Source organism: Aedes aegypti, chromosome 2 (genome assembly GCF_002204515.2).
Source record: "Aedes aegypti strain LVP_AGWG chromosome 2, AaegL5.0 Primary Assembly, whole genome shotgun sequence".
Classification (NCBI taxonomy): Eukaryota; Metazoa; Arthropoda; class Insecta; order Diptera; family Culicidae; genus Aedes; species Aedes aegypti.
This window is the reverse complement of record NC_035108.1, coordinates 434,214,818-434,239,813: the sequence shown is the minus strand read 5'-3', so window position 1 is coordinate 434,239,813 and position 24,996 is coordinate 434,214,818.

The following is a 24,996-nucleotide window of genomic DNA, read 5'->3' as shown; positions in this document are numbered from 1 at the left end:
TCTACTGAGTGGCGGATCCTTGTGACGATCATACCCACAAACCAACTCCAGTGGCGGTCGACATTGAACGATTTGTGACCACATGGTGGTGCTGAACCACTTTGAACCCCAACCCAACCATTAGGCAAGGCCATAGTGAGGCGGACCAGACCAGGATATCGTCCGGCTCGTATAGAGCTTATCTCGGGTGCGACTACGGACTCAATAAAAGCTCCAGGCTTGGGACGGGAACCTGGTCACGGAAACCACTGCAGCGTGCTGAACCACACAACCAGGCTGCGTAGAGGTGACGATCTACCTCGGCTAGGACGAACCCCAGGAGGCAGGTCGGCACCAGGCAGCGCCCAGTGAACCACGTATCGTATAAGAATGTGCATCCAAAATCACATATTCATGCGTCCAAAATCAGAATTGCACAAGATGCCATATTAAGTGTTCTCAATGTCATTACAAGTTGTATATAAATCCCCAATATGATTCATAAACAACAATCTGTGTTGACAACAAAACATGTCGTAAATAGTGCAACATAGAATCACGTTATGTTATATAATTTGACAGATCATATATCAATCCAGTTAGCATCGTATGAAATCGCAATAACTTAGCAAAAATTGCCACCCAAACTTTGTCTATCTGCTGACGATGGGCCGCAAAGAACAACAAAGTATGTGTCGCTGTACATGAAACATGTATTAACATTCGCAAATAATCGCTCTTTAAACAAGCAACCCTTGGTGGTACAGTGGTAAAGTACACGATTCCAGACCCCGATGTCCCGTGTTCGAGACTCCCTGGGAGTTTTTTTTTTATTTTCTTACAAATTTTGTGGCATCGTATATCTGATCGCAGAAAGTCCGAAAAAGTCGTGCCAAGTACGCATATAGCCTCCACTTTGGTAGGTAAATAGCCTTTTCGTGCATTCTATACGATTGAATTGATTCGTATAGAATGATGTACAGCAAAAGTTATACCAACCAAAATGTTCACTGGGCGTCATCAGGGCCCCACACTAACACCACACACAATATAGCCGTAAGTGAACCCGTTCAGTAGGTTCTAGATAGGGCTGTAATACTACATTTCATCGAATCCTCGGAGAATTGTGCCGACCCGTAGAGGGCTGGGAGTCCTTGGGACTGAGCGGGCGTACAACGCCTTGAATTTTGAATCTCTATAAATTGAACGACGGGTTACATCTGCAAATGTAGTAAAATTGTTATTGAATGCGAAAAGAACAATTTTAACGAATCCAAACACTAGAATTTCTAAATTGTTTTGTTCTGTTTATTTTTTATGAGCTGTCTAAACCAAACAATGGTGCCAGTTCTAAACCCGTGCAAAATTATGTTTTTTTTTTTCAGACGATGCAATTTAAATATCTAATATAATTGTCGTTTCACGACAACAATTTAAAATGGCCAAAATCGTTTTAAGTTTTAAACCCACAAACTGTTTCAAAACCTTTATAGTATTTGATTTTGAACGAAAACTTTGTATTTGGTGAACTTTGAAAACAGCAAACAAAAAAATATCAGGGTGTCTACTCATTTACAGAAATGAAATTCCCTGAGATTTCCAGGTTTTTCCAGGTCAAAAAAAATCCAGGTTGTATAAATTCTCCAAAATGCATAAATAATTAACGAATAGTTCATTTTACATGCTAAAATTTATTTTTAAAAGTATTTTTCATTTTAATAAACAAAATTTTTACTTTCGGTTTGTTCTAAACGTATAAATAGCATCAGAAAAACAAAATAAAATTCAATGATTTTTTTTTTATTTTCACAAAAAACAATTATTTTTATCAAATAATCTAAAAATACCTCAAAATCAGGGATGAAGAAAATAGTCTAACCGAACTTAAGGGAAAAAATCTTTCCCTTGAAATGGGATTTTGAATAATGGACATCAGCGATACACCCACAAGATTTCTCTAGAGGGCGTTTTGTTTTTTTTTAAAGATTTTGTCTTGGGGAAATTGGGTCTGGTAGCGTTTGATCGTCTTGGAAATAGAATTTTAAATACCTCTTGCCTGAAAAAAACCAGACATGAACCAAAAAGAATATAAAACAGTCATGAATCATGAATACGAAAAGAAACCCAACATGAACCACGTCATGAGATTTTAATTCCTCATTTGAACGGACAGTCCTCTAAGAATGATTTCAATATTTTTTTTTTGGAGTCCTTTGACGTTACGACAAGTTATCCTGCTTGATTTACTGTGGATTTCTTCCACATTTCACTCCAACAATCTCACGAGTTTGTTTTGTGGTTTTCCAAGAAATTTTTAAGAAGCTCTTCCTAGAATTTAGTTTTGGATACCTTCAAGAACTCAATCTGGAGTTTTTCTGGGAATAACCATAGAAACTACTTCGGAGATTCCATCAGGACTCCCTCCAAAGACCGTTGGAGAAATTTTCAAAGGAAATCTCAGGTTCTCAAGAAATGTATCCATTGATTTCCTTAGGACTCTCTTCAACATTCCCGTTTAGAGCATCTTCAAAATTCAAAATTCATTCAGTAATTCCTGTTATTTTTTTTATTTCCCAAAGAAATCAAAAAAAAATCTAGTCTGTCTTCCAGAAATTTCTCTAGGAAAATGTCAAGGGTTTTATTCAGATTTGTTTGGAAGAAATTTTGAGAAAAATCCGCGTGGAATTTCTAAAGAAAATTTTTGTTTGTGTTCTAAGTATGCCTTGATGAATTCTCACGAGGATCTCTGAAAATACTACTGTATTCTTGATGAAATCATTCTTAGGATTTTCTGATGCGGAACCTTGAATGAAGTTTTGAAGAATCCATGGAGATTGGAAATATTATTTAAAAAAATATTAGACAAATGTTTGAACCACATCAATAATAGTTTGTAGAAATGCTGAGAGAAAGTTCTGGAGGAACTTAATAAGGAATTCCAGGTCAATTTTTTGAGGAATTCTTGGAAAAAAATCATAAAATATTTCATCGAATAATGTCTGAAAGAAACAATTCTAAGCAATTGTACAGAATACATATGAAAAATGAAAAAAACGGCGTTATCGAAACTATGAAAAAAAAAACCTTTGTAGAAGAACTTCATTAGGATATGTGATAAACTAGAACATAGAAGTAACAACTGAAAAAATCGCTGAATGAATCCGTGGAAAAATATTTGGAAGAAGTCCTGAGATAATCACTGTTATTATTTTATTTTTTTCAGAGTGATCTATGTGAAAATTACTAGAGGTAATAATGTTGCAAAGCTCTTAAATTTTCTTGACAAAATTTTTGAGGAAATTCATTTGAGCATCCCTTAAAAAATTGCTGATAGCATCCCTCGAGAAGTTTATAAATATATTCCATAAAGAAACACTAGAATACCTGAAGCATTCCTGGAAATTTACTTCAGAATTTGTGGAATAGTCGAAAAACATTTTTCTGAACAAATTTAGATTGTTTTCAAACAAGTTTCATATGCTCATGAAGGACACCCAAATGGGAACAGTACTTGCCTTTCCCAACTTTCTAATCTTAAGTTAGGATTAGAGTTAGGCAAGCAGTTAAGATAAGGATGCAATTATCTACACACGTTTTAGGGCAACTTCACCGGTGGTCCAAATCACCGGTTGGTTCCACATTTTTGGACCATTTTCAAAATTGGAGCTTGCACCGGTGTTGCAAATTATGTTCCAATTTTATTTTATACCAGTTTTCTGGTCTATTTTTTTGGAACAGGCTAACTGCCTGGTCCATTTTTGGTCGGATTTGGAACAAGATTTGAGCTGTTCCAAATCTGAATTGACACAGAAGAACAAGGAGAGAGATATTTTTGCTTTTTTTACGCACGCGATGACAGTTCCTTACGAGGTTTTCCGTTGGTGCGTGTGCTTTGCAAAGCATATGTGGAATCTCTTTTTCCTTCATCGTCGTCGCGAATAGTCTACGAAGTGAAAAAAAGTGATTAAGAAGGAATTCCTCTGGGGTTTTCTTCCAGATATTCGTCCGGGATTTGCTGCAAGTATTACGCCAGGGATTAGCTCCAGGAATCCCTTCGGGTAAGTAGTTTCTTCAGAAATTTCTTCGTGAATTTCTTCCAAATTCCAAAGTTCTGCCGGGAATTCTTCCAGAGATACTCCGAGCACGCATGCGGTTTGGTCTATTTTCACTGGTCTATCTAATTTTGACAGGTCTATTTTTGGTATAAATTTGGACCAAAAAATGGACCACCGGTTGCCCTTATGTCGGATAAATAAAAATCGTTAAACAAAATTTGAGGACTTAACATATCTAGTAGCTTCTTGACAGCGGCGCAGCCGAAAATTTTTATGGTTGAAAAGATTTTCTGTCACAAAAAGGATATATTCTACCTTGTATCACTGATTCAACTAAATTTTCCTGATTATGGCCGAAATTTCCTGAGAATTCCAGGTTTTTCCAGGTTGAAAAAAATTCCCTGAAAATTCCACAAATTTTTCCAGGTAGTAGACACCCTGAATATCCTAAGGGATGAGAATGATTTGGGCAAAATCGGTAATCCCTCTTGAGTTTTTTGAGCTCACTTTAAAAAACATTGCTTCTTATGTCGGATTTAACGGTCGAGGCCTATTCCATGTTTTGACATTTAACTCACATTCACTTTTTTCCCATCATGTACATAAAATCCCAGTTGTCTGTCTGTCAGTAACGATTTGAAATGTTTCATCGAAAAGTTTCATTGAGCGCTACAGCAGCAATTGAAAAGCACAACAAGTTGTAGTCTACAACTATCAATTTGAATGTTACAGCAGTACATTTACAAATTGTAGAGCACTACAACAGCTAATTGACAGAATTTTCTGAAACTGTTTTCTCCCAGTTCTTAGAACATTCTCGAACTTTTCATCATTGTCGTTTTCATTTTTAAGACATTGGTTGGTAATTGAACCTAAAAAAAAATTCAAGTAAATTGTAGTTTAATCGGACTTGAATCGAGTCGGGTTTGATCATGTGATTCACAACGTGTTTCGTCAGTTCCAACCTGGGCTCAAAAACGAATACGACATTTGCAAAAGCTAGAGAGGTAAACGTGTATGAGATGAATGTGCGCCATATTGACCCATGAACGCACACTGAAAACCCCTAAAACAAACTTTCTAAAGCTTTCCTGTTCCATGAGTCGATATTTCCATGGTTCCTTCATTACAACTGTGATTTCGAAAGATGACAATAAATTATAAAACGCTGCAACAGCAGCTCAGTATCCGAGAATTTTCGGTAGTATTCTCTTTATCATTCACAACAAAAGAAACACTACAACAGGATTGTCATTATTTCAGAACAGAACATTACAAAAGCATTAAGTCAACGTGCTGTAATGTAATATGATCAGAGCATACATTAAGGCGATTTTGCGGTTATACGTCATGCGTGTCGATGAAGGTATACCGTAAAACGGGGTAACTTTGATAGTTTTTTCGAAGAAAACTTGAATATTTATGCATGCTGTTCCAAAGAATAATAATTTATATTTTTAAAACAAGTACTGGCATCCTAGCTATCGATTGCAGTCGATAGATTTCCAAAAGATTTATTATGAATGGATATATAATTTTTCAGATAATCGAAAGTTGGTTTTCTGTTTTGGGCAGGGTTGCCAGTACATTTTGGAAGATGTCTTGCGAGTTCAAAATAAAAAGTCTTGCAAAATCTGGCAGTCACCAAAGTATAGGAAAGCAATTAGATCCGAATCTCGATTCCGAATAATATAATATAGAAAAAATGATCGAAATTCTCTTCAATCCAAATTTCATTATGAAAAATACTGAAACTTAAGATGGCCTTATTAACTGCATAAGCTAAGTATGTTGTTACGCCCAAGAAAAATAAAAATGTCTTCGCAAGAAATGGCCAACATTTTATTTTTTACAACGAGCTCCATTTGAAATTCGTACTGCGATCAAAGAAAAGTGCTTTTCTTGACGTTTTCGGGAGGAAATTTTCAACGCATCAAGATAGGCGATAACTTTTCTGTTGAAGTTCATACTTCTCAATAAGGCTTTATTGGAAAACATTGTAGTATTTCAGTTATCGTCACTTAACTTTTTAAGGTGAAACAGTTTGGTATCAACTTCTAAATTGTACTTAAACTTCAAAGGAACCAATCTCGCGAAGAAAGCATTCAACAGCAATGCACTCTTTATTTTGACTTTGTGCACTAGCAGAAAGCTTAAAATAAGAAGATCAGAAAAGTTTGCCAACTATTTCGCCAGTTTAGTGCCTTTGAAAACGTGAGTAGCGGCTCATGTCGGTCATTGTGCCGGCCATCTTTGGATTCTGAGATGTTTCACCTTAAGATTGTAAAACAATATCCAAAACCATAAAGATATTAGAAAGTTTCGCTTTCAACGTCTATTTTGCCAGTTTCATTACTGAGGCTCTACTAAAGTTGATCTGGACATAATTCAAACTATAATCAATTTTTCAATGAGTGGGACTGTTTAGGAAAAATGAGATTTCAATGCCAAAATACCATTGTGAAGTAATCTAACTCACTAATTTGAAGACTTTTTGAATAATGATGTTGCGTCTGCAATACGAGTGATTCCGATGCCTGGTTTCTACGCCGCAATATGAGTTTTTTAAGCACCATAATAATGTTTATTAGAGTATCCTTAAACATGTAATGCAGTGCTGTAAAGTCTGGCTGGATTTGAAAAAGTCTTGCAAAATGAGCAGTTTGTCTTTTTGCCTTTTTCTCGACGAAAAGTCTGGCAGTGCAAGATTAATCTGGCATAATGGCAACCCTGGTTTTGGGGTAACTTTGATAATGGAGTATGAATCGAACAAAATTGAATGAATAACGAATATTTGTAGGGCATTGCATACCTCTAGGCGTTTAACGTTATATGGAAATTTCTGACTTAGATTACAAAAATGGTCCCAAGAGATTTGAGACCGTATTCAAGTTCAATGATAACTAGGCTGTCAAAGATAAGTGGCCAATTATTCAAAACTACATCAAATAGTGATCGTAGAACAGATTGTTTGTAAGCGTTTCGAAAATGCTAAAATTGTGTCAATTTTTGATATTCGTATAAAAAGCCTCAAATGCACTTGATTCCAATGAAAACAGCTTTGACATGAAGTGTCATACTAATACTCTTTACTTTTGCATTTTTTTTTTGCTTAACTGATTAACAGAAACTTCGTTATTTCGTTTAATATGTTGTGGGTCTCGCACTATCAAAGTTACCCGCATTATCAAAGTTACCCCGTTTTACGGTAACCATAATCCACTACCGTAATTTCGGGTGAAATTGATCACTTTTCACGGTTTTTCTTGTCTGATTTCTATAAAGTTCAGAATGCCAAACAACTGAATGCAGGAAAACAAGTATGAAGGTGAGGCTCATCGACTCAAGTATCGAAATTTTCTAACAAATGTATTATTAGTGCTAAAAAATATGTCTAAAATAAAAAAAATCGGGAGGTCTCATTTCGGGGTGAAATTGATCACTTATCAATGCCATTATTGTCAATTTTCAAAACAACTTTACATAGTAAATTTGAGCTTCCTGAATCCGAATATGCTTGCCAAATTCTTAACAATACAATATTGATAGAAATAATGAATGTTTAAATTTCAAGAATAACGCAGAAAACGCCTAAATGTATGCAATTTCCTTTGGAATTTCCTGATATATACCAGAAATTCAATTATATCAACCAAATCAACGAATTGGTACGAGTTTTGGTTATGAAATCTAGTTTGGGGATATATCTTAAGCATCCTCACAAACTTTCAGGATTATACCATGTCTAAATCCTTGTCTAGAACTAGAAGTTTATTGATGTTTGTCAACACTGCACCGTACAAGATTTTGAAATTTTACATTATTTTAAAAGAAATGAACATTTTTGAACGCAAAAAACTTTACAACACACAATTTGGAGATAATTACGACAAACAACGTTCATTCACTGCAGGTTACATTGATATTTGTGCTCCATCAAGAAGAAATAAAATCGAGTGACACAGTGATCAATTTCACCCGAATTTACGGTACCGTAAAACGGGGTATCTTTGATAATGCGGGTAACTTTGATAGTGCGTTACCCTCCACATACTAAACGAAATATCATAATGTTACCGTACGGTAACAAGTTACACAATTTTGATGTGGGCGGTAGGTCACGTAATAATGTAAGCTAGATAACGATCGTTTCAAATAGAACGGGCGGCTGGGAGAGCAAACGCTCCAAAAGCAATCCTGGGTGGCACCATGATGATCGCCACTCTTTGGAACGGAGGTGGCAAAACGCAGCACCCACGCCGGAGAAATGAGTGCTAGTGGGGGCTGATGAAGTTTGACAAATCTAGGAGCGGGCAGTTAGAAAGCTACTAGCAAAGAGCAAGCACAGGATCGTTTGTTCGAAGAAGTGTAATTTATTTATTTATTAGTTTATTTGTGACACTTTACCACCAGCGTGGCATTCGTGTCAGATTAATTATTTGTAATAGTTAGTTACATTCCTACTATAAATGAGTTATTAAATTTCTTTAAATAAATTACATTCTATCAAAAATCGTATTACTGCTTCCTCTCTGTCTTTGTTGTAGGCTAATATTTCAGTGAGCGATCCGGTAATACCACAGCGTTTTCTACTTGGCTCCAATCCTTTGCAGTCAACCAGAAGATGATGAACTGTTATATGCACTCCGCAGAAATTGCATGTTGGTGGGGGGTTGGAACTCATCAGATGAGCGTGGGTGATGCGTGTGTGCCCTATCCGCATTCGTGACAAAACTCGTTGTTCGCAAGGAGACTTCCGGTCTGGATACCTACTGGGTGTTGGTATGATTTGTCGTAGATGCACTTGACTTCGATGCCATTCCAACTCCCAAACTTCCCATAATTTACTTTTCATAGTACGAATCACGTCTTGGGCTGGTATGGGAATGTCCATAGGCGTTAGAGTCCTTCCTTGCTTCGCTAGCTCGTCCGCTTTTTCATTGCCAGCAATGCCGGCGTGTCCAGGAATCCAGCTAAAAGTGATATCTTTTCCCACAACCATCTCCTCGATAGATTGGATCCATGGGTGTTTGGATCGACCTCCACCTAGCGCGTCAATGCAACTCGCCGAATCAGTCAAAATAATCGTTTTTGACCTTTGTACATTAGAGACAGCTATTTTTAAAGCGAAGGCTTCGGCAGAAAATATTCCGCATGAATCTGGGAGGCGGAAGCTCAGATTGCTACTACACGTGACTACACCGGCGCCGATATGTTCGTTATCTTTGGAGCCATCCGTATACAATTTTTCATGTCTACTGTAGCGAGTCGTGATAAAATCATTGAACTTAGGCAGTGCAGTGATCTTGTTTTCACCGGCCTTGATATTACGTTTAAGACTAAGATCAATAGTTGGGGATGGCGAGTGCCATGCTCTGTCTGCGGTTCTCAACGTTTTACAGATATCGGGAAGGCACCATCCAGTTAGGTCCATCAACAGTGTTCTGACCCTTTGAATTAAGGGAAGCCCGGCTACATCTTCAGTTTTTTTCAAGTAGTCGAACTGCTAGTTGAGTTAAGCGTTGGATTATCGCAAAGTGAAAGTCTCCCCGCAAAGTGAAAGTCAGCCAGCTTCGGCCATAATTGAAATGATTGGGCTTGTTGCGAATACCCCTGTTGCTTGCCGAATAACATCGTTGTATGTTGGACCTAAAATTCTTTTCATGTCTGCAATGTTGCCACTTGTTAGCCCTATGCCGAAGTACAGCTTTGAGTGGACGAGTGCGCATCCTATTTTCAAGAGTGTTGCTCTACTGCTTCTTTTGAGGCGATATCCAAGTATTCGAAGAATTTGAGTTCGTCTTTGACAACTTTGCTTTATAGACGAAAAGTGTTTTATAAAATTTAATTTGGAGTCAATTACTACGCCCAGAACTTTCAAACTTCGTACTCTTGGGAATATTGTCTATTTTGATTGCTCGACCACATTTGCGGTGGCGTAAGGAGCAGACATGCATTAACTTGGACTTTGTAGGAGCTATAGCAAATCCCACATCAGTGGCCCAACCGACAGCCGCTTTGACAGATTTTTTCATAATTCTACGAATATCTCCGTGATTTTTCCCCTTCACAATAAGGAGCACATCGTCTGCGTAGAGAAGGATTTCTGTACCGGATGCGATAACGTCAAAAATAGGCTGCATAGCCACAAGAAAAAGTGTCACGGAAAGAATCGAGCCTTGGGGCACACCGTTGTGTGCTTTCCTGAGTGAAGACAACGAGCCATTTGCAGCAACTCGAAAGTACCTGTCGCAGAGAAAACTGGAAACAATGTTCATCATTCTTCCTGAAATACGCCATCTGGATAGTGTACGTAGAATCGCTGGTCTGTATGTGGTGTCATAGGCTTTTGAGACATCAAGAGAGACGATTTCAACGTGCTCATCCGGTTTGAGGTCAATGTGTGATTCTAGTGTGGCCAGATGAGAGTCGACACCTTTCCCAGATCTGAAGGCATGTTGGCGTCCATCGAGTTTGCCACTGGTTTCCAGCTCGGTGATAAGCCTACGGTTCACCATTCTCTCGAACAGCTTACCAAGGCAACTTAAAAGGGTTATAGGCCGAAACCCTTCAGGTTTACTACGATCTGCATCATGTTTTGGGTTTGGTATTACTGTACCAACTTTCCACTGCGATGGGAAAATTCCGCTGTCCCATATTCTGTTGTACAAGTTGAGAAGGGCTACTTTTGCAGAAAAGGGAAGGCGTTGCAGGAAGGTGTAGCTCACGTTGTCTGCGCCAGTCGAGCTGCCACCTCGTCGGTTAAGTGCCCAAATCAGTTCTTCTATTGTGAAATCTGTGTTGTAGTGCTTGTGGAGGTTGGACCGCTGATTTTTGAAGATTTCACAGTTATCTGCTTTGTGTTTTCTTCTAAACTGTTCAGAGTAGTGTTCATCCGAAGATTTTTTCTGATATTCGTCAGCCAGAGCGTTTGCTACTTTCTCACCGTCGTTGGTGTGCCCAGTTGGCAAGTTCAACGCTATAGTACTGTTTTTTCTTTTGCCTTGAAGTCTGTTGATGTTATTCCACACTTGGGAAGTTGGTGTGTCAGGGTTAATGCTTTCTACAAAGCTCTCCCAGCTTTTGAGTTTCGCATCGTTGATAGTTTTGCGACAAATGGAACGAGCCTCTTGAAGTTGCTTTAAAGCGGCGATTTTCCGTGGGTCATTGTCTTCGAGACGACGGAGGGCTCGTAGGCATTTTCGTCTAGCTTTGATTGTTGCCTCCACTTCACTGTTCCACCATGGTACATATTTCCGTCCGATGTTCCCTGTAGTTTTTGGAATGCTGGATTCCGCGGCAGATATAATTTTATTGGTGAATTCGTCCACCGTCAGAATAGCCCCCGAACAAATACTATTTGTGATGATTTGCTCATAGAGCTCCCAGTTGGCTTTACCAAATATCCATTTGGGTCTGTGTTGTGTTTCAACTCTATTGCTATGGGTATCAATTAGAATTGGGAGGTGGTCGCTACCAGAGTATTCTAGAAGAGTGTTCCATTTGAATTTAGCTGCATGTGTTGCAGAGCAAAAGGATACATCGAGGGCTTGCGATGCTCCAGTGGATGGGTCAATACGTGTGTGAGAACCGTTGTTTAGAATGACCATATCGTGCTGCACTATCATCTCCAGTATGGTTTCACCCCTTTTCTTGCATTCAGATGCTGAATTAGACATCCTACTTCCCCATGCAGTATGGTGAGCGTTTACGTCACCAAGTATGAGAGTTGGTTTGGGCAGCTCATTCAAAAGCTCGTCCAGCGCTTCGACGGCATTTTTATCCTTCGGTGGGAGGTATATTGAGGCAACCGTAATTGGTATCGGTGTGTAAAGTTTCACAGCAACCGCTTGAATTTTGGTTTTCAGATTGATTAACTGGAAGGGAGTTCCAATCTTGATGGCCATTCCAGCACCTTGCCTACCGTGCGGGGAGCAGTGGCTCAAGAAGAGTTTGTAATTCTTCCCAAGACTATTTTGGTCTAATCGTTTGCTATCAGCGTTTGTTTCTTGCAGGCCAATGATGATAGGCCGATACTTGCCAATCAAGAGCTGGAGTTCGGCTAAGTGCGAGCGAAGGCCACTAATGTTCCACTGAACGGCAAAGGATGGAGCAGCCACCAGAGGGAAACGATTCGGAGTCAGTCGATGCTTGAGATGATGAGGGTGAGATGGGTCTGCTAGTAGTGTTGTGATTGGTATTCGTCGTTGGGGGTTGCACGGAACGTCGGTCGGGTGTATTGCTTTCGCTGATGACCTCGCCTGTATCTTTCCAGAAGGTTGTTGAGTGCGATGTTGAAGTTACTACTTTGTCGTTCCTTTGATGATGTGTGCTAGCAGGTTGGTTGATTGCCTCGGCACCGGGGATGACTTCTGTACTGGATCCTGCATTAGCGAGGAAAAATGCGGAAGTGGACGGATTTTTGTATTGAAAGTGTGTTGTGATACTTGCCCGGGTATAGGGCCAGCCCACGCCAACTGCCGCCAGGGGCTCATCGGAGAGCTCCGGAACATCCCTGGTCAGGGTCGACGTGGGAAGCCTCGCGCTTGACGAATCAGGGTGTGGTGGGGTTGATGTCACACGTTGTGGAGATGTGATGCTGCTAGGTCTGTCGGTTGGTGCTGAAGACGACAAGGGTGTGTTCTGAGTAAAGTTGATGTTGGTCCTGTGCTTTTCTGCGTTGGTATGGAAAAAGGCGGGATTTGACTGTTCTCGATAGAATAGTGGTGTAAGGATACTTGCCCGGGAATACGGGCGGCCCACGTCAACTGCCGCCAGGAGCTCGTCGGAATAATCCGGAACATTCCTGGTCAGGGTTGACATGGGGGGCCTCGCGCTTGGCGAATCAGAGCATTGGAAGACTTCAACCGATGATTTTATGCAGGAACGTCCTGAATTAGAGGGGAAAAGGCTGGCAGTTGTCTGTTCTTGAGATGAAAAACTTGAGAAAATACTTGCCCGGTGGAGTGGGCTGCCCACGCCAACAGCCGCCAGAGGCTCGTCGGAGGAATCCGGAACATCTCTGGTCAGGGTCGACGTGGGGGGCCTCGCGCGTGGCGAATCATGTTGTAAGGCACTCATTGTCTTGCTGGTTGATGGGATGCTATTGAGGTGATGAATTCTATCGTATTCGGCCGCTGTTAGGGCGGAATGTTTCGGTACAGCAGTTGTAGTGGTAACTTTTCCAATATTTGTGGTTGTTGAGTCTGCGGAGGTCCTTTTTTGTTGATCTGAGTCATTGTCCGAGTTTTTGCAATTGTCGAGATTGCCGAAGGTCGGGGGTGGAAGTCGTTTATTTAGAGTCTTGTCATGTTTTGTGGCGGGGTCGTTCTTGTTGGTGGTCTGGTGAATTGCCTTAGGATGATCCTGGCCCATTATTTGTCTCGGCGTTGGTGGATGCGCTGCTTGTATTCGACTGTGCTGATATTCGCTTTCCCCGGTTGTTTACGGTTTCGGTAGGCGATATTTCCATATGCCGCTTGCTACTTCTCCTGCGCGTTTGTACATTGTATTGCTCCCTATTGTTTCTGAGGTTTTCTAGTTGGTCAGTTTGCGGGGTGATGAAACAATGATCTTTTCTAGATAAACGGTCGCGCTGTGTTGGTTGGTTTTGTGGCGTCGTAGTGTTCGATGGGTTTTTAGACGACGATCTTTGACGGGTGGTTGCTATTTGTTGATCACGTTGCGATGTTGATTGACTCTGAGTGCTGGATTTTAAAACGTTCCTCAATACGGCGACTTCTTTCGTCAGTGCTGCCACCTGTTTCTGCAATGTGACTATCAGGACATCTTTGGCCGCCAGTTGTTGTTGGATTTGTTCCTGGACAACCCCTGCGAATGTTTCCTGTTTATTTTCTTCTGCGAAGATGCGTCTTGCTTCAGTGATAGAAACGTTTCTGTCCACTTTAAGACGGACAATTTTTTCCTCCTGTTGGTATTTTGGACAATCGCGCGAAGTTGCTTGGTGTTCAGCTTTGCAATGAAGACAGCTTGGAGGATTGGTGCATTGTTCCCCTTCAGGCGTGTCGTGTTGTACTGAACATCGAAGGCAGATGCTGGGCTGCTGGCAGAATTTTCTGGAATGTCCATAGGATCCGCAGTTAAAGCAAATCATAGGGGAGGGGTAGTAGGGACGGACTGCGATCCGAAGTAAGCCAAAGTAGACGTAGTCGGGTACTACTGTGCCGTTGAACGAAAAGACCAACAGTGGTGTATTTTTGAGGGTGCGCTTTTTAATGCGTCTTACTGATTGTACGCCCTGTGGCTTAAGGTAGTCCAGTATCAGATTTTCATCTTTGTTGACGGTGTCCAAGTCATAGACTACACCTTGAACAGTGTTGAGTGTAGGATGGGGAGCGATTTCGATCACAGTGCCGTCAGTTAGATGGGTGATTTTGGTGAGCTTTTCGAGTATGCTTCGAGAGTTAGTTCGAAGGATGTAGCGTGTTCCGCGACCTTCACGAGTTGCATTCGTTGATCTGGCTTCTTTCACTCCTATTTTCAGCTCTATGGAAGCTCCCACAATTATTGAGTCTGGCAAAGTTGCTTTATCTTGCGTTTGATCACCAGCGTCATTTTCCTTTAGTTTGCGACGCAAAACAAGCACCATCGTTTGTCCCAAGTCATCTGGACCAAGCATCCATTCTGGCACATTACTGCGGCATATCGTTCTCTCTGTGCCCCCAGAGGGGCCAGGAGATGCGCCGGACATTAGTCCGGATTGTTAAGTACCGTAAAACGGGGTAACTTTAATAGTTTTTTCGAAGAAAACTTGAATATTTATGCATGCTGTTTCAAAGAATAATAATTTATATTTTTAAAACAAGTACTGGCATCCTAGCTATCGATTGCAGTCGATAGATTTCCAAAAGATTTATTATGAATGGATATATAATTTTTCATCTAATCGAAAGTTGGTTTTCTGTTTAGGGGTAACTTTGATAATGGAGTATGAATCGAACAAAATTGAACGAATAACGAACATTTGTAGGGCATTGCATACCTCTAGGAGTTTAACGTTATATGGAAATTTCTGACTTAGATTACAAAAATGGCCCCAGTTTGTGAAAATGCTATTCGCTAAGAGATTTGAGACCGTATTCAAGTTCTATGATAACTAGGCTGTCAAAGATAAGTGGCCAACTATTCAAAACTACATCAAATAGTGATCGTAGAACAGATTGTTTGTAAGCGTTTCGAAAATGCTAAAATTGTGTCAATTTTTAATATTCGTATAAAAAGCCTCAAATGCACTTGATTCCAAAGAAAATAGCTTTGACATGAAGTGTCATACTAATACTCTTTACTTTTGCATTCGTTTTGCTTAACTGATTAACAGAAACTTCGATTTTTCGTTTATTATGTTGTGGGTCTCGCACTATCAAAGTTACCCGCATTATCAAAGTTACCCCGTTTTACGGTACTACTTATTCCACTTTTCTTATCGACAAAACTTTTTCAACGAAACTGAATTTGATTCTTCTCCGTTATCACCTATCACTCGGTATATTGTGCTTTGTTTTCACTATACAGCGACGGCGTGTGTGTGGATAAATCAATGCACTGCGACGCAACCGCGTGATATGTACACCAACAGTTTATTGTAAAAATCACTTCGGTGGCATTAGATTTCACAATAACTTTACTATGTCGGCGTAGATTCACGTAACGTCTATCGTTTGGCCACAAGCGGCTGATATTTAACGGTGTTAATTATGCAGAAGAGAGCTAATTCAATATGAGCTATTCGCGCGTAATGATGGGTTGCTGTATCCCGAGCACGAATTGATGGAAGAAGTGTAATCTCGTGTCGAAGGCTAACTACGGTGACCACAACGAGTTGTTCCGGTCCTTAGGCGTTTATTACGTTCGGGGTGAGGTTTCACCCACTAATCTCGGCGAACGATCACAACTATTTTGCCCATTGATTCGGCTCCCGAAGTATCGAGAACGGAGCAGATCGATTCCTCGGCCATCGCCAAATCCGGCCTGGCATCCACGTGGAGACGGGTGCCCTGTCAAGGTCCAGTGGACGACTCCCTGGTCTAGCCCAATTTCTTCTGCGACCGCTGGAACCATCTCATCAATTTGGGGACTCACCAGCCATCAAGCTCTCCGATCGGCGACACATCCAACCTAGCTACCACGAGGAGGCCCGGTGAGCATAGCTACGGCCGGTCTAGCACGGCCCTCAAGATTTCCACAACGATCGCTGGATTTCCCTCGAGAATTTAGTGGTTCGCTCCCGCAACTACCAGTTTTCCGACCGGCAATACTACTGGGCGGATCAACAACAACAAGCTGGCCTTGCCGTCGGCAGTTACTCGGTGTACTCTTGTCGGCCGCCCCTTGGCTCCCTCGCATCAACCACTCGTAGTGATCGGACACCCCGCTGCCTACCTCAAGCTCACTCCGGCACCATCAACCTCTGCCTCCCTTGCCCTCACCACCCACCATCGGCTACGATCAATATATATACGTAAGTTGAATTAAAGTTTTTCTTTTAGGACTCCCACATCCGAAACTCTCCCCTACTAAACACGCCCTGGGAAACGGGAGACAGAAGACGGCCTTTGGTGCCCACCCCGGAAGCGGCCGTTGGCTCAAGACCAGCTGCTTGGGGCTTAGGCCAGTCCCCTTCTGGGACTGAGCATCTTCTCCCGGGGTCAACTCGTTTCAATGGCGCCCAACGTGGGGCCCGAAGTGGCGGTAACTAATTTTGCTCAGCTTTATTCTGATCCCGAGTTCGTAAAATTAACCTGTGGAATAGACATGTTCTTTGCTGTTTTTCCCCAACATAACAGAGCGAAACTCAGATTCGGTACTTTAATCATGGCACACAAAGACTGTACTGGTCTCTCTGCCATAACTGCAGGGTGTGAATTGATGCACCACACCACACGCGTATTCTCCCGGTGGTTGATGACACCGGTTCTGAGATCTGACATGAATCGGATGACAATCCCGGGACAGGAAATCTGTATCCCGTATTCTTATAGCCCCTACTTGTCGGGTCTGGGAATTGTTGACAAAAGTCCGTACTCTGCTGCACTAAATTGCGGACTCCATATGTTCACCCACATGGTTGGGTGTGCTGTGCCCATGGCTAGATCGGTTAATGCTATCTATTTCCAGCCGTCTGGCCTCCAATCCATTATTGATAACGCAATACTCTTTATTTACGCCCACTCATGCACTGGATCTCTCCAGATGCAATTCTTTAGAGCGTCGGAGGTTGCAACCGTCAAGAAGGTAGAGGAAGAATCTCGACAATATATGGAGGAGATGAGGAAGAGGTTGCAGGACTTCAAGGAAGAAGAGAACCAAAATCCAGAGTCTGGTGAAGAAGAAGAGGAACCTTCCCGAGCTAGCACTCCGGATTCATCTGTAAGCGGAGGGGGAGGGGGAAATCTGGACGACCTTGACAGTGTATCTGAGTTGGGAGGAGTCGTGGAGGGAGAACCGACCAGTCGAGATGCCCTCGACTGGTACATGTACATCTCCCGTTACTACCATGGGTCCCTTCCCTCAAGAATGAGGGCTGTGGCTTATGACCGTTGGTCAAAGCTGACAGACGTCAGACCGAATACTGTCGGCGAGTTCGTTAAACGAATGAGCAAAAATGTTCAACCTTAAATATGAACCAGCAGATTGCGGAATTCTCGGGACGTGAAGGTAGTAGCATTATCCGTTAGTACAATAGCTGGTACCGTAAAACGGGGTAACTTTGATAGTTTTTTAGAGGAAAACTTGAATATTTATGCATGCTGCTTCAAAGAATTATAATTTATATTTTTAAAACAAGTACTGGCATCCTATCTAACGATTGCAGTTGACAGATTGCCAAACGATTTATTCTGAATGGATATATAATTTTTCGTACAATCGAAAGTCGGTTTTCTGTTCTGGGGTAACTTTGATAATGGAGTACAAATCGAACAAAATTGAATGAATTACGGAACATTTATAGGGCGTTGCATACCTCTAGGCGTTTAACGCTATATGGAAATTTCTGACTTAGATTACAAAAATGGTCCCAGTTTGTAAAAATGGTTTTCGCTAAGAGATTTGAGGTCGAATTTATGTTCTACTAAAACTAGGCTGTCAATAAAAAGTGACGAACTCATTATGACTTCATCAAATAGTGATCGTAGAACAGATTGTTTGTGAGCGTTTCAAAAGTGCTAAAATCTTGATTTTTTTTAATATTTGCGTATAAATCCTCAAATGTACTTGATTCCAACGAAAAAAGCTTTGACATGAAGTGTCATACTAATTCTCTTTACTTTTGCATTCGTTTTGCTTAACTGATCAACAGAAACTTTGTTATTTCGTCTAGTATATTGTGGGTCTCGCACTATCAAAGTTACCCGCATTATCAAAGTTACCCCGTTTTACGGTACCGAATTACGGAAAAACCAGTGATCCACTAAATCGGTGCAAAGAGATTTCGCCGAAATCTGGGGGAACGCACGTAATTGCACCCACTTACTAAAAAGGTCCATTGTCACTAAAATGTACTGCTTTCCGCACGTAGTGCGTGGAAGGGGACCAATATAGTCGAGGGCAATAATTTGCCAGGGACGAAAGGCTTGACGCATGTCTCCCATTAGCGGCGTGGTTGACACATTTGGGGGTTTAATTTGTCTGCATTCGGAACATTTCCGAACATATTCTCTCACCTCCCGGAACATATTCGGTCAGATGCATATAGGAGTCGATAAAACTCTGGGAAAGATTCGCCAGCAGTTCTATTGGCCGAATATGTTCCGGGAGGTGAACTTGCAACATAGACAAAGACAATTTACTGTGAAAGTGCTGTATGAATAGTAAGCCGTGAAGCAGACTCCGTTCTAGTCGAGATGTGATGTTAGAAGTACCGTAAAACGGGGTAACTTTGATAGATTTCTCGAAGAAAACTTGAATATTTATGCATTCGGTTTCAAAGAACTACAATTTATTTTTTTAAAACAAGTACTATCATCCTAGCTATCGTTTACAGTTGATAGATTGCCAAAAGATTTATTTTGTATGGATATATAATTTTTCATAAAATCGAAAGTCGGTTTTCTATTTTGAGGTAACTTTGATAATAGAGTAGAAATCGAACAAAATTGAGTGAATACGTAACATTTGTAGGGCGTTGCATATCTTTAGGCGTTTAACGTTATATGGAAATTTCTGACTTAGATTACAAAAATGGTCCCAGTTTGTGAAAATGCTCTTCGCTAAGAAATTTGAGACCATTTTCAAGTTCTTTGATAACTAGGCTGTCAAGGATAAGTGACCAACTATTCAAAACTACATCAAATATTGATCGTAGAACTGATTGTTTGTAAGCGTTTCGAAAATGCTAAAATCGTGTCAATTTTCAATATTCGTATAAAAAGCTTCAAATGCTCACGATTCAAATGAAAACAGCCCTTACATGAAGTGTCATACTAATATTCTTTAGTTTTGCATTCGTTTTGCTTAACCGATTAACCGAAATTATGATATTTCGTTTAGTATGTGGAGGGTAACGCACTATCGAAGTTACCCGCATTATCAAAGATACCCCGTTTTACGGTACATAGCTTTTCGCTTTCAAGTTTTGTGATAACGTGGCTAGCCACGTAGGGTATGCTAGTATTAAAATATTTCAAATTATGTAACGCACAGTTGCCTATTATACCTAAATTGGACGGTTGCTTCAACTTATTTCAAATAGCTTCCTGATCAGATCTGATACTTTCTGGTGTTCGCCAAGACAATAAGCCCTCTGGACATCCACGATGAATTTCATCTCGTGTCTCGTAGCAGATTCGACAGAATTATTTTGCCTTTGGTCCCATAAGTCGAAAAATGTTAGGGCATGGTAATATTTATCGTTCCACAATAATTCAGACTTAAATTCGATCACCTTTCAATTTCCGGAATGTATCCGAGTCCACAGCATTAGCCACTTGTTCCATTTTCCTCGATGTAACGCAATACAACACACAGCAGACAGAAACATAGTTGATCCTTGATCTCAGGAATTTTCGTTTGACAGTGATTTCAAATCGAAATACACATTTACTCAAAAGTGAGTAAAACTAAAATCTAGAACAACAGAGCAGAAAGTTACTCACTACGATAAATAAATGTCACTCAATTTTCGCTATAAAAGCAAAGGTATAAAAGTGAGTAAGTGTTACTCTCTTATGAGTAGATCTGAACGAGCGTGCAGTCCGCTCTAAATTGTTCTAAAGGTTTTCTTGAACAAGATCCTGGAGAAATCCCTAAAGGAATACCTGCAAAAACCATTGAAGAAGCTTCTAGAGGGATTTTTCGAGAAATTCCTGAAGAAACTCAAAGGACCATTCGTGTAGAAATCTCTGCAAGTTCTGCTGATGGAGTAGTCCTTGAAAAAAAAATCATGGAGGAATCCCTTGAGGAGTTTGAAAAAGAATTCCTTATAAAAGTTTCTGGAAGAACTCTGAAGGTAGGGTATCCGTCCTATTATGGAGGAGTTAAGCACGGTGTTGAAATTGAAATCGTATTTCAGTGTCCAAAACCTAAATATTACAATATTTTGCAATGTGAAGTGGTGTATAGTGAAGTAAAAAAGTAAATTTTGGAATCAAGCGTATATTTTTTAAACATAAATCTGAAGTGCTTCCTATGTCCTATTATTGCTGTATTTCGTCCTATTATTGCGGTATACCAAAAATCATAGATTTTATTAAATTCAGTATATTCTAGCATTGAAATTATATCAGCGTAATTATAATTAAATCCATGTTAATGAAATTGCACGGTACTGTCAGTTTGTGTGACTTGGGACATATCTATAAAGAAAGCTAATTCATTACTTTATGTCACGATTCGAAAACAAATCATCAGAATCGAATGATTTTCTGCCGGTTTCGTCTCCTCTTCCGTCGTAGCTGGACAATGTTAATGTAAAAAGACAAGGTTCTTCCATCTGAGACCACTAGTCGCTATATAAGAAATTATTTTTTTGACTTAAGTATAACCACAATGTTGGTGGTTTTAAATGGTTTTTTCACTAGTTTTCATCAATCCAATGCAATTTTAGAAGATTGCTTCATTGCGAGCATCTTCTATCTTAGTTTTTCAACGCATTCTGGCATGTGTTCCGATTTCCAGTTAGTTTACGTGATTTTTTGGTAAAACATTGTGTTTATTTGCAATATATTTGTAAATAAGAGCAACTACAGGATAAACATAAAGATAAATCTTTCGTTTGACTAAATAAATGTATGAATTGCACAAAATTATGTGACAAAATAGTATCCTAATAATATAATTGATGTTTCCAGCAATTACATTCAAAATGACTATTGAAATATCGAATTTTTGAATGGGATTTACAGATACCGTAATAATAGGCAAAAAGCTATTTTTATTGCCCTATTATTGCGGAATATGCTTTTTCTCAAATATATAGAACTTTTATTCAAAATTCAATATCTATCATGTAACTACATCCATACTGAACTGATATACCCGCTACATATAATTGTTTTGGTTCTAAACTTAAAAAATCACGCTTATGAAAACCCGTCCGTGGATAGAGGGACTGGTTAAAAATATAGGCTTTTCTTGATGCATCATTTAACACTGTTCTTCCAACGATAAAAATCTTTTAATTTTCAAAGTATTTATCTGGTACAGCTTGGGAATTCTATAAGCTTTCATCATCATTAATAATAGAAAATAAAGTTTTTGATTAATAATGAGGGTTTAATTCTTATACCGCAATAATAGGGAATACCGCAATAATGGGCAAATTACCCTATTCTGCAAGAAACCCAGAACAAATTTTTATAAGAAACTCTGAAGGAATGCGAATTTGATTGCTTGCTCCCGGAATTCTTCGAAGGATTTTTCCAGAATTTTGCATCAGCAATTACCTCATGAATTTCTTTGAAGATTCCTCCCAAAACTCTTTAGAGATTCATTCAAGAAATCTTCCAAGGACTTTTCCAAAAAGTCCTTTAAGGGTTCATTCAGAAATTGATTCAAGGATTCTTTTAGGAATTTCACCTGAACCAATTCCAGAAGTTAGTCCGTGTATTTCATCCTTGGAGGAATTCATTTGGAAATTCCCAAACGAACCCATTTAGAAATCCAAATCCACTCCCAGCCCGATGGGATCATGAAGGAATATTTTCAATGCTTTAACCAAAGAGTTACCAGATTGTAGCATAAGATAGCGGTGCGAATAGTAAAGAGATGAGAAAAAAATAATAATTAGCATTTCCATTTGGAATTGGAAAGGGTGAAGCTAATTTGTAGCACTGCTTCTTGTTCTGGTTGTTTATTTCCGTTGCATCCCAATCTTATTTTCGCCTTCGTTCATTCTTATTGGTTGCAGTTCAGACGTTGGCAGCTATTTAACGCGCAACCCTCGCTTTGACTAACTCATCATTCTGTGTAGGACTGCCGTGAAGTTCGGACGTGTTTTCGATTCGCTTGCTTCGAAGTTAGTCATTTTTCGTGTGCAAAGTGCACCTTCCGTTTCCTCCGCTATTCCGCGCTCCCGCAACTGCTCGCCGGCGCTAGCATACCTGCTTGGTGTGGCTAGCCAAAAAACCTCCCTGCAGCAAGTAGCAGCAGAGCAACGGCGGCAGAAGGCAGCTGGACTCAAGCCGACGAGCGCAAGGAGGAAGAGATCGAGACCAACTCTACCTGGTCCATCTGGAGAAGGGGTCCTACCATGGCGGGCCTGACGAGAGTGAGAGCGCTCTTCAACATCGTCGTTGAATGAGAGCGCTACCGCTCGAAGAAGAGAGACGTGACGCAGTGTGGCACGGGACTCGAAGCTGCCACATGAATCCCCGCTGTGGCAAATGTACCGATTCGCACGTCACTACGACATGCCAGCCGAACCGAAGTGTGCCAACTGCGGTGCAAACCACGAGGGCAGCAGCCGCAATTGCCCCAAACGAGCGGAGTTTCTGGCAATCCACCAAGAAGCTGGGACGGCAACGCCATCGCCAACCACCCCCACCGCTGACTGAGGAGCACTTTCGGACGCCCCGCTACCAGGTGCCCAATCTGCCACCGCTACCACCAACCCACCGGCAGCCGGCCCCTTCCGTTCATCGTCTCGCGGCCGCCGCTCCACCGATGCAAAATGCGCACCCTCCTGGATGTGGGAATCCTGGACGCAGTGCCCCCGGCACTCCTCCCTCCGACGACGGCTTCCTGTACACACCGGAGCAAATGTTGGAGTACACCAGGAACTTGTTCCAACGGCTGCGAGCCTGCCGTTCCAAGTCGGAGCAAATCAAAGCCGCCAACTCGGTGGTATTCGCCTTCCTTGCAACATATGGCCCGTGAGGCCATCACTTAGAACGCTTGCTCCCTCCGGAGCAAAAACCGAGAGCTGTCCGCCTTCCTGGATCAGGAAGGCATCGATATTGCCGATCACGGAGACGCACCTCAAGCCGGAAGTTAACGTCTCAATCCCAGACTTCTGTGATCATGCAGAGCGAGGTCGCTTCCTGCATGACATCCGGCTGCGACACAGATGAGTCTGGTTTAAGAGGTATACTTCTTACAGGCTTGCACTTTTCGCTTACTCAACTGCTCCGGTGCCTTGAGGCGGTGAAGTTCGTGTGCTATTGCTTCCCAGCTCGCGCTGTTGAACGTATTCTTCACATCCAGAGTGACAACCGCGCAGTAAAGGATGCCTTTTATGGTCGATTGCCACCTCAACTGACTGAACAACCAACTGGATAGCGTCCAGAGTAGATTTACCTTTCCTGAATCTAAACTAGTAGTTGGACTTGGAAAGGCCGGTATTTGCCAAATTGCCCGTCGTATCTAGTAGACAGATAGGTCTATACGCCGACGGGTCACCTGGTGGTTTCCCCACCTTTGGTAGTAGCACCAATTTCTGTCGCTTCCGTACATCCGGGAAGATTCCTTGATCTATGCAGCGTTGCATCGTGATTCTAAACCTGTTCGGATCCGCATTCACTGCCGCTTTTAAGGCAACATTCGGGATACCATCGGATCCCGGAGCCTTATTTGACGCGAATGATTTCACGATTTCTGCCAGCTCTCCATTCGTCATCCTTTAAATCGTTACCCTTCCAGAGAAAGTATCATTACTGTACCAAAAATAGATGTGAGACGCAGAATAATGCCATTCCCATAATCTGAATCTGTATAACGACCGATGAATCATTTGCTTTCCCACATTTTCACAATTTTCACAGAAATACTTGGAAGCTCGAGAGCAACCGCATCTCCGTAAGGCTACCGACATTTCTTCAACTCGCATGCTCCTCATTTGCATTTATCGTATGATTGATTAGATCCCGAGTTTTTCCCAACACATTCTGAGAAGCAGCGAAACGCTATTGGCTCGTTTATTTCCATTTATAAGCATTTGATGGAATTCAATTTCGACCAAAACTGGTAACGGGCCGACCGTGGAACAGACGTGGTGGTGGTTTCCATCCAGATAGTCCAGCCTGGAAGTATTGGGTTAATCCGATTTTGCCACTGTTTGATGTAGGTAGGCATTTGGAGAAGTATGTTGATGGATTCCAGAAATAAAGAATCATCCGTGATAATGTGATTTATGCGGTCAGGTTGTTTGGCTTTTACGGCTCGATTTTGATTAAAATGTGTTGAAAGGGGGGGAAAGATTTTTATTGCAGTGATAAAAAAGTTGTGTTTTAGTTTTTTCCTGGGTGTTGGAAAATGATAGATCGCATTCTAATAAAGGGACGCTACCATTGCTGAATCAGTCCTTCTTGTTTATAACCAAGAGAACCATGATTGAAGGACATTCTTCTTCTTCTTCTACTTGGCGTTACGTCCTCACTGGGACAGAGCCTGCTTCATCGGCTTAGAGTTCTTATGAGCACTTCCACAGTTATTAACTGAGAGCTTTCTTTGTCAAAGTTGCCATTTTCGCATTCGTATATCGTGTGGCAGGTACGATTATACTCTATGT